The 11,348-nt window shown below is 40.7% G+C and overlaps 1 long non-coding RNA gene across 1 annotated transcript in view; it reads right to left on the reverse strand.

Moving 5' to 3' along the window:
* The window catches only part of LOC111812644, a 25,375-nt gene extending 16,232 nt beyond the window's left edge, over positions 1-9,143 (reverse strand). Inside the window, exons 1-2 of the long non-coding RNA XR_002818092.1 lie at positions 9,075-9,143; positions 8,738-8,925 (exon numbers count right to left, since the gene is read on the reverse strand). This is a non-coding gene — a long non-coding RNA (uncharacterized LOC111812644). The remainder of the gene's footprint in view (positions 1-8,737; positions 8,926-9,074) is intronic.
* Between the last annotated feature and the right edge of the window lie 2,205 nt (positions 9,144-11,348).

Consider the following 11,348-nt stretch of genomic DNA (forward strand, 5'->3'; position numbering starts at 1 on the left):
TAAATTTTTAAATAGTTATTGCCTACTCCTTTCTACTTTGAGAATTCTAATTATATGAATATAAGTTTCTTGGTTTTGACACAGTGAACTATTATGACTGATCTATAAATTCTTTCTTCATTTTTATTTTGGACAGTTTTTATTGTTATATTCAGTTATGTTTGTAAATAATTTATTTTCAATTTGCAATCTATTAAAAAATTTAAAAAATAAAAATAAATATAACCTGAAAAATAAAAAAAAGTGTATAGGTCTGGCCAGATAGCTCAGTGGACTAAAGCACCTGCTTAGGCAGAATTCAGAGGCCAGGGTTCAATCCCTGGTCTACTGTGCCAGCCCCACCCCTGGGGTGCAATGAGCCAGTGATTGACACTGGGCATGGTGGTGCAAGCTTGTAATCCCAGCACTTCAGAGGCTGAAAACATGAAAATTACTATAAGTCCATTCTACATAGTGAGACCTGGTAGACTCTGTACTAAATACATTAAAAAAAAAAAAAGTGTCATACTTCCAAAATAGATGGATAGATACATAGATAGATAGATAGATAGATAGATAGACAGACAGACAGACAGATAATCAGTGGAATAGATTAGGAGATGCAGAAACAACTCCAGACATACATATACCTTATCTTTGACAGAAGTGTCAAACACATTCACTGGAAGAAAGAAAGCCTCTTTAACAAATGTTACTAAAATATCTAGCTTTGCACATGTCAAAGATTAAAATTGAACCCATAATTTTACCATGCACTAAACTAAATTTGAAATGGATCAAAGATGTAAATATAAAAACAGAAACAACAACAACAACAAAAAGAAACATTAAATTTCCTAGAAGATACAATAGGTAAAACTCTTGAAGATGTTAGGCGAAGACTTCATGAATAAAACCCCAAATTGATAGTAACTATCACAAAGAATCAACAACTGGAATTTCATTTTATTAAGAAGCTTTTGCACATCAAGAGAAACCACTGAGGGGGGCCTGGCCTTAGCTCAGTTGTTTAAGTGGCTGCTTCCACAAAGCTGTCAGCCTCAGGTTGCTGTAGTTCGATCCCCACAACACACCAGCCAAACCACCCCATAGGGCATTTAGAAAAAAAAAAAAAAAAAAAAAAAAAAAAAACTTAAAAAAAAAGAGAAACCACTGAGTGAAAAGACAACCCACAATGTAGGGAAAAATGTCTGTCAGATTTTCTTCAGACAAAGGATTACTATCAAGAACAAATAAAGAACTTAGAAAACTCAGACCTCCCAAATTTAAAGACTCAACCCAAAATTAGGCATCTGAGATGAATACACACTTCTTAAATGAGAAAATACAAACAGCAAATAAATATATGAAAAAGTGTGCAGTATCACTGGTCATTTGAGAGAGGCAAATTAAAACAATACTTAAGAGAGCTGGTGAGATAGGTCAGAGGACTAAGCACCTGCTTTGGCAAGCTCAGGGACCAGGGTTCAATCCCTGGGGCAGTTGAGCCATTGAACGAGTCCAGGCATGGTGGCACACACCTGAAATGCCAGCGCTGGGGAGACTGAAAACAGGAACGATCACTACTGAGTCCAAGCTGTGTAGTGAGACCCTATACAAACAAACAAACAAACAAACAACAACAACAACAAAAAGACAATGCTTAGATTTCATCTCACCCAGGAAAGAATAGCTCTTATCAAGAAACCAATCAATAACAAATGCTGGAGGAGCTGTGGGGAAAAAGGAACCCTTCTCTACTTTTGGTGGAAGTGTAGACTGATGCAACCACTGTGGCAATCAGTGTGAAGATTCCTCCAAAAACTAGGATTAAAGGTCCCATTTGACCCAACTATTCCTTTTCTGGGAATCTTCCCAAAAGAATTAAAAACATCACATCACAACAATATGGGGCCAGAGAGACAGCTCAGTAGAATAAGCACTTGCCTGGCAAGTGCAAGGGCCTAAGTTCAATCCCTGGTTCTGAAAGAAAAAAAAAAAAAAATGTGTACCCATGTTTATAGCAGCACAATTTATACTAGCTAGATCTTGGAAACAAAATGCTCAACAACTGAGGAACAAATAAAAAAGATGTGGTCTTTTTATATAATGGAGTACTACTCATCCAAAAAGAAGATAAACTAGAGATTTTTGTAACTAAATGGATGCAACTGAAGACCACATTTATACATAAAATGTCAGACTTACATTGTATTAGCTCCCTAGTGTGATAAGCTAAAAGTATATCAGATCCAAAATGCACAATAGATACTGTAAAATCAGAAGAAACAGTTCTAAAGGAAAGGGAAACTGCAATGGAGGAAAGGAGAAAAGAGGGAAGGGAACATATTTAAGACAATTGTATTATCATAAGATAGTTATACTACAAATTTCTCTTAGTTCATTAAAAATAAAGGTTTGTGCTAATGTTATTAGCATAATTAAATGCATATATCTTGTACTCTGAGTAACTAATTTAAACATAATATATAATACAGGGCTGGGGAGGCAGCTCAACAGCCTAAGTGCCTGCCTGGCAAGCGCAAGGTCCTGAGATCAATCTCCAGTACCACAAAACGAACAAACAAACAAATATAATGTGTTAACCATTGTTACCCTCCAATCATCTTGTTTGGAAAGGTTTTCCTTTCTTTCTTTCTTTTTCTTTTTCTGTTTAAAATAAAACTAAGTTAAAAAAAAAAAAGAAAGAAAGAAAGCAGAACCACGACTGCAGTCCTAGTTCTGTACTATCCAGCCATGTGGCTTTGGCACACCATCTTCGATTTTGAGAAATTAGTTTTTCTAGGTGTAGAATTAGCCAGAGATAAGAAAGCGGACAATCTGTTTCAGTTCAAATGCTTCGTGGTTCATAGAGGGAAGGCGGTCACCTTCCTGCGTGACGTCCCTAGAAGACACGGTGGGCGATGATGTTACCCCAGAGAATGAGGCAAGGTGGCCCCGAAGTATGAGCAGCTAACCTGCACACCGGCGAAGCAGGGCTCCTCGCTCCAACCCGGCTGTCCTTCGAAGCCGCCCGCCCGCTGCACATGCTCCCGAAAGGTGACTGGATGCCGGGTGCGCTACAGCTGCACGTGCCGTGAGCAGGAGCCGCCAGGCCACCCCGGACGACACGACCCGAACGCGCGCCTCTCCTGCCCTGCTTGCTCCCTCTGCTCTCTGTGTCCCGGCCACCGCGAGGTGGGCAGTCTTTTGTCCGCAGGCTCTTCTGTCGTGCCGTCATGCCTTGGTGCCATTCGACCACGCGCCCAGATAAACTCAGAGGAAATACGAACAGCAAATAAATATATGAAAATATGTCTCAACCCAAATCAACCTTACTTAAATTGTTGGTATGGGGTACTGTGTCTAAGTGACGAAGACAACAATGTTCATGTCTCAAAATTTATTTTAGCATGATGCTTTGAAAACCTGAAGAGAGCTATGAGACTTCATCTGGAGAAAGAAAGGCATAAACCCTCATCCAAAGAAAATGTGGCCTGTAATCTCGGGGAACTGATACACCCCTATGAAGCCCAGGATGAGGAAAAGAGACCACAGGAACTCCAAATTCTAGGATTCAACTCTGATTGCATGCTTCTCCTCTTTTTAGAACAATCAACACAAAGAAAAATGAAGGTTTGAATAAAGATCAGACCTAGAAATCTCCATTACAGAAAATGAATGCTGTTTATCGTTAGCAAAGGCAGACAAAAGAAGGAGTAAACTTCACTCTTAATAGAAGCCCAAGCCCAAAGGAGGATGGAAAATTAAAGGCATGAATATTTATCATAGTTAAAGAAGGAAAAACTGCAGGAAATGATTAGCAAGGCTGCAACAGCAATTATAGCCCAAGACAGGAAACTGAACCAGGAGGTTTATCTCATTAGTTAATTTGAATGCAAAGCTACAGGAGGACACTTCATGATACGCCTCCAGGGAGCCTTAATCCCTCATTAGAAAGAGTCTTCAGGGCTATCTGGGTGGTGTCTGGCAGTCCCCATGTCCTTTCCTTTGGCCCTCTGTCTTTTGGACAGTGGAGAAGGAATTCGGTTATAAGTGAGTGTTCTTAGAACATTTGTTTGGAGTTCATTTTAAAATTAGATTCAAGCAATTTATTGAGAAGCAGCCCAAGGGCCAAGGTATATGTGTCTGACAGACACTTGTGCTCGGGACAGACAGGCCAGAGCCCAGTGACCAATGTAGCCTTTGCTTTTGTGCTCACTGCTGCTCATGCTGCCTGGAGCTGGAGGACAGAGGGGCGGGACTACTAAGCACCCAGGGCGGGGACGCTTATTCCACAGTCATGGGCAAGATGGTCATTATCTGCTCCTGGTTTAACTGCTGTGTTTATGGGCTCTCCAGTCACATAGCAGGAGACTGGCATTACATACCAAAAGGCAGAACCTACTCTGCCAGAGGACACTGGGGAAGGAAGAGAAAGCACAGTGTGTTCTCATTCGGATCTACCCTTTGTGTGGCTGATGGGTGCAGAAGCCAGTGGTACAGAAACTCAGGTTGATCTGCCACAGAAGGGCAGCTTCTCCAAGTTTTCCTAGCCTCCATTTCTGTCCCCCAGTGACATAGATTTCTGATCAGACACAGGGGTTTAGTCATCTAAGAGTAGCTTCTTCTGAAGTTTTGTGCTACCACCTTTTGGATGTTGTAGGAAACACTCCTTGTATGCATAAGGATTTCATCCATTTTTTTTTCATTTCGTTTTGCTTTTCCACCAGTCACCAGTGGGATACTCCATGATAAGGCTGGCTGCGGCTGCCATAAACAGTGTCCTGTGTTTCTTCAAATTCTACATTTGTACATCTAACTGCCTACTAGAGCTCCACCAGTAGGGTTAGTGAGGTATCCCACATTTAAGAAGTCCAAACCAGAACTTGATTTCCTGACCCAAACTTGTTCCTCCATCCATTATTCCTAAGGAAAAAATTGGAAGCATCCTTGATTCTCCTCAGTGATTGACACACCATGTCTGATCCATCACCTCCAGCAAATTCAGGATCTGCAGGCATTGCACTCTGCTACTGTTGTCTCCCTACCCCAGGGCACCTTTTCTCTGTCCTGGTATCACTCAAGAACCTCCTAGCTGACTTCCGCTATCCACTGTTACCTTCTCTGCACTGTGATCCTAACACTCCAGTTCTGCTCCTCCCAACATTCTCTCCCTGCTGATTTCATGCACAGTCCTTGTCCTCATACCTGACACCCTGGACCTGCCTGCCTCTCTGACACCCTCTCTCTCACTCCTTGTCCTCCAGCCCCCACACTACTTCTCAAGCAAACCAGCTTGCTCCCACTCAGGAACTTTGCACTTCCTCTTCCTTCCATACCTGGTTTCTCCCCACACATTCCCAGTCATCCAAAAATACCAGCACATCTTTATCTCCTGGGATTCTCTTTATTTTTCTTCATAATACTAATTCAATCTCAGAATAATTGTATTTGGAAAGCTGTTCTTTAAAGAAGAAGGTTAAAATGAAGTCACTGGAGTGGGCCCTAACTTAATAAGACTACTGTTCTTATAATGTACAAAAACAGAAGGGATGAAGATCATGTGAGGACAAGGGGGAAGACAGCCAAGCCACCCCGATTTCTAGTTCCAGAATTCTGGGGCAATAAATTTCTGCTGTTGAAGCCACTGGTTTGATCTACTTTGTTATAGTAGCCTGACTACGCTAATCTCTCCCTTGAGCACTATATGAGAATTTGAACCTCTAAATCCCAAACCATGTGACTCTTTGTTTTTTGCCAGTTGGGTCAGTATGAAAACATATTTCATTACGTTCGAGTTACATTTCTTTCCCTGGTTTATTTATTGATGAGGCTGATCATCTATCCATTTGATTGCCACTCATATTGTTTTTCTTTTGTGAGATAACTATTCATATCTTTGGTGTTTTTTTCCTACTGGGTTATTTGTAAATTTTATGTTTTTTTAGGAATTCTTCATATATATGTATTAAGTACCTTCTTCAAGTTCATAGCTAGTATCTTGTAGTATTATTTGATAAACAGAATTTCTTATTTCTGAGTCAACTTGATCAATCTTTTCCTTTTTGGTATATGATTTTTTGTCTTGTTTATGAAACAGCCCCCTCCTGTCTCCCTCAGTAGTAATGGTGAGTCAAACCAAACCCAGGGCATCGCACATGAAAAAATATTTACTTACCCTAAAAGTATAAAAATACTCTATTTTCCCAAGATTTGTAATGTTGTGCCTTTTTACAAAATAATATTGACCTGTCTGCAATTGATTATTTGGTTGAATTAAGGTGAAGTCAGGATCCTTTTTTGTATATGGAAAACCAATTGCCTGAGCACAGTATTTTATCTTTTTCTTTCTTTTCCCTAGGTCAGAATTTTCATATATCAGCTTTTTAAAAAATAAATATAGGTCTGCTCCAGCACCCTTTATTGTGCTTTCAGTGTATTTATGTACCTTTGTGCCAACTCCACAATCTTAATTGACTGCAGCTCTATTTTAAGTCTTGTTCTTTGAAGGAAGTTCCCATGTCTGAGTCTTCTCTTCTGGGAAAGTTAAGAGCTACATCATTTCTGGCACCTTTTCCTTCTACTTTAAATTTGAGATTTGGCCAGGAATGGTGGCACACCCCTGTAATCACAGGACTCAGGAGGCTGAACCAGGAAGATTGCTGTGAATTGGAGGATAACCTGGGCTACATAGTAAGTTCAAGACCATCCTGACTTCCTGTCATTGCTTATAGACCAGAAGTTGGAAACTTAGTTCTTTTTCCCATCTTGAAAGATGGCAGGTGAAAAAACTGAGAAGCCAGACACTAAACAGATGAAACCTGAAGCTGAGAAGGCTGCAGCCAGTGGTACCTGTAAAAAGGGTAAGGTGAAGGCAAAAAAAGTCCAAGAAGGGGCAGCCCCACTGCAGCTGAAATCCTGTCCTGGTTAGAGGAATTGGTAGATACTCCCGATCTGCTATGTATTACAGAAAGGCTTTGTACAAGAGAAAGTACACAGCTGCTAAATCAAAGGCTGAGAAGAAAAAGGAGAAAGCTCTTGCTATGATCACAAAGCCAGTCGGTGGATCAGAAAGCAGTGGACTCACAGATTTTAGCAAAAGTCAAAGCTGTTCCTCAGCTCTGGGGTACTTGCGATCCATTTTACTCTGACAAGTAGAATTTATCCTCATAAATTAGTGTTCTAAATTTCTTACTAAGAATCTAATTAAATAACTGATACATTTTTTTAAAAAAAGAAAATCCTGAATTACACAGTGAGACTTTGCCTCAAAAAAAAAAAGAAAAAAAGAAAAAGAAAAGAAAAAGAAAAAAATTGAGATTCATCTTGTCCAATTACAGAAAAAAAATCATGTTTAAGCTTCAGAAGAAATTGTATTAAATCTATAGTTTACTTTGATAAGACCATCCTGTATAATACTATCTTGATTTTCATAATCTATTCTTATTTATTCAATATTTCAGTAATGTCTTTAGAGAAGCTTTATAAGTTTCTCTATAAAAGTCTTAAATATATATACATTTAGGTATCTTAATTTTTTATTATTTATTTATATTTAGTACAGGGTCTATAGGGTCTCACTAAGTAGATTGGACTCATAGTAATCCTTCTGTTTTCAGCCTCTCAAGTGCTAGGATTACAAGCACACGACACCATGCCCAGTCTCAGTCGTGTCTCAGCATGCCCCAGGGGCATGGCATGGTACAACAGGGATTGAACCCATTTTAACTTTTTAAATCTTATCTTTTTAAAACTGAATTTCTGTTTGTTGCTTGTATAAGGAAATGCATATAAAGGAAATTATACTGACTATATACCCAGAACACTTGCTAAGTATATTGTACACTCTAATTTCCTATAGTTTATTTTTGTATTATCCATAAGCAATCATATCAACCATGAAATACTAATATTTTCTATAAAAAATTTAGCACATATATACAGGTGGCTTATTTTGTGTTTACAATGTTTTAGTAGTTGAAGATTTTTTTCCCCTACAACTTCTGCTTTTTACATATCCTGAAGAAGACATATTACCATCTATAGGGCTGAGTATTTTCCATTGTTCAAAATAAAACAAGCAAACATGAAACAGACTATAACACTTATAAATTTCCACTCCCTACCATGAGAAAATATTTCATTTCATGGAAAAATGGAGGACAAATGTTTAAGTGATTATGAGCTTTTAAAAGCCAGGGTAGGACATTCTGAGTGATTAGCCATGGTGACTATGTATGCCCATCAGTAAGTTTCCTCTTTCCAGAAAAACAACAACAGAGGGCAGGGGGGCTTTAGAGAATGCTTGGTCCATTTGGTAGGTGATACCACCAAGACACTGCTGGCTGCCTGCCGCCTGCTCTGCCTTCCTTGGTATCTGCCTCTCCCGAAGCTGACTCTAAAGATGGCAGATGATTGCTAATAGATCCCAGTCATCTTCCATGTCCAGGGAAAGAACATGTGTCTTTACACAGCATCCTGAGCTAGACATGTGGAGAGCACCCGACTGGCCTGCTTGGGTCTGCTACTCACGGTAGACCAGTCCCACGCCTACCAAGCTGAGCACTGGACTATCTGCGCTCAAGTGCTCCACCCTTGGAGCTTAAGCAGAAACCCACAGATCTCAAAATAGAAATCAGAGACCACTGAACAGGGGAGTGGCAATGCTGGGAAGGCGTTATGTTGTCTATCGTCTCTGTTTAGGCTGCCGTAACAGAACACTACAGGCTGCATAGCATAAACAGTAGACACTTACTTCTCATACATCCAGAAGCTAAAAGTCCAAGATGATAGTGCTGGCAGATGCGGCGTCTAGTGAGAGCTCTGCTCCCAGTGTGCCCACAGCTGTCTTCCTGCAAGTCCTCATAATCTCTTCTCACGAGGCCATCGATTGCATTCAGGAGGGCTCCACCCTCACGACCTACATCCTGAAGGGCCTGGCTCCTAAAATCATCACAATTGGAATTAAAAAGTCAGCATGTGATTTTGGGAGGAACACAAACATTCATAACATCCACTCTACTTTTATTTACAAAAGAGTTCATGGCCCTTGTAATTCAGAACCTGTTTTATCTAGTTGTAGACCCATTCACCTTGATGTCTTGTCTCCAAGCCCACAGCAAGTGGGGCCATACTAGGAGCAGAAAAAAACAGGCAATGGCCCAAAGCAGACACAAAATTCCAAAACTCAAAACTATGATCATGTAGCCACAGGGACAAAAAAACCAACACACTGATGACATCACCAAACTACACCTCAGAACAAGAAGCTTGTTACAATTGTCCTTACAACTAAATCCTTCAAGCCCTCTCTAGCAAGCAATGTTTATGAAGGAAGAAAAAGATGCTTAATGGACTCTGAAGAGTTCTATCACAACATTAAATATTACAGCCATGACAGTAGTCATCAACAACATTATCAAAAAGATGTTTCAGCTCGGCCTAATGAGCTAGTGTCTGCTATAATTACCAAAATTACAGTGAAATGAGAAGCTATTCTTTCCAAGTTTTCAGGGAATTTCTACCTATTTCAGACCTAGTATTAAAAGAAAATTATAACAATTTAAAATGAGCAAAAAGAGTGGGGTTTTTTTCATAAAAAGCAAGAAGTGGCCCCTACCAACTTCAAAAATGAGGGCTGGCGAGACAGCTCAGCAGACTAAGTGCTGACTTGGGCAACTGCAGGGCCCAGGCGGGGTTCAATCTCTGGCACCACATGCTGCCCTGGCTTTGCCCCTGGAACTCTGAGCTAGCCACGAGTCCGAGCATGGTGGTGCATGCCTATAATCCCAGGGCTGGGAAGGCTGAAAACAGGAGGATCACTAAGAGTCAGAGCTGCACGGTGAGACCCTATATCAAATACATAAAAAAAAAAGTTTAAAAGTGGAATTAAATCTCCCACTTATGTTAAAACTAGCTACCTAATTCAATACTTACTAAGGGTCTGAGAGATAGCTCAGCAGCATGAGCACCTGACTGGCAAATACAGGGTCCTGAATTTGAGCCTCAGTGTAAAAAAAAAAAAAAAACACCTTACTGAGAACCTGAACATTTTTAGCTTGATTGTTCCTGATACCATTTGAATCCAGGAAACAGTGGGTAGCATAACTCTGCATTTTGCACAAAGAGTTCTACTCACTAGAACTTCCAACCTTGTCCCACTGTTGTTTGGTACAGGGTCTCACTATGAAGCTCGGACTCCTGGGGATCCTCCTGTCTCAGTCTCCCCAGTGCTGGGATTACAGACATGCGCTACCACACCAGGTTTTAGTGGCCAGCTTGGCACCATGCAGTACCGGGAATCAAACTCCGGTCCTTGTGCTTGCAGGCAGGCACTTATACAACCAAGCTATGTCCCCAGCCTCAGCCCATCCCGCCTTTAAATTATGTTGGGCTATTAATTGTTATAAGATTCTTAAGGGGCCAGGGAGATGGCTCAGTGGAATAATCGCTTCCCTGGCAAGCACAAGGGCCTGAGTTCAATCCCTGGTTCTGCAAAAAAAAAAAAATTATATATATAAATTTTTTTTTCCTTAAAAAAGAAAAACAAAAACAAAAACAAAAAAAACAGGAAGAGGAATCAAGACCTGAGGATAAATTAAGCACAGGGCTTCATCAGGCATTTAAGTAAATTTCACTTCTTTTTTAGTCTTTTAAACTTTCATTTTTTAAATCACGGCAATTTAGGAGTGGGGAGAACAGGCAGTCCCCAAGTGATAGAATCCAAAGTCCACATTCCTGCCATACCACCATCATGAGATTCCATCAGTAGAGATTCCTAGAATCCACCCTGACTTACAATTAGCAGTTTGGTTTGGTTTTTTGGCAACAGGGTCTCCTTACATACCGCAGGCTGGATTAGACTTCTTGAAATCCTCCTGCTTCAGCCTTCAGAGTACAGGGATGACAGATGTGCACCACCCTGCCCAGCACCCAATTATTCTTACTTCTTTACCTCTTTTCCACAGTGGGGCGCAGCCCACTTACACCGCTGCCACACCAGAGCACTCCTTCAGGCTCATACCCTCACGCCCTATCCAGGCTCCCAATGCCTGCCTTAGTCTACTCAGGCTGCCGCACAATGCGCCACACACTAGGGGGCTTAAACATCACCAGTTAGTTTTCGCAAAGCTCTGGAAGCTGGAAGTCCAAGATCAAGGCATCAGCTAGTTGGCTGCTTCGAAGGCCTCGCACTGTGGGGTAGAGGCCGCTTTCTCTCTGTCATCGCTTGGGCTTTCTTCTGCACATGTCTATGACCTGATTTCCTTTTCTTATAAAGACACCAGTCCTACTGATTTAGGGCCCATTCTAATGACTTCATTTTAACCTTGCTAGCTTTTTAAAGACCCTCTCTTCAAATACAGTGA

Source organism: Octodon degus, unplaced genomic scaffold, assembly GCF_000260255.1.
Source record: "Octodon degus isolate 3935 unplaced genomic scaffold, OctDeg1.0 scaffold00133, whole genome shotgun sequence".
NCBI lineage: Eukaryota > Metazoa > Chordata > Mammalia > Rodentia > Octodontidae > Octodon > Octodon degus.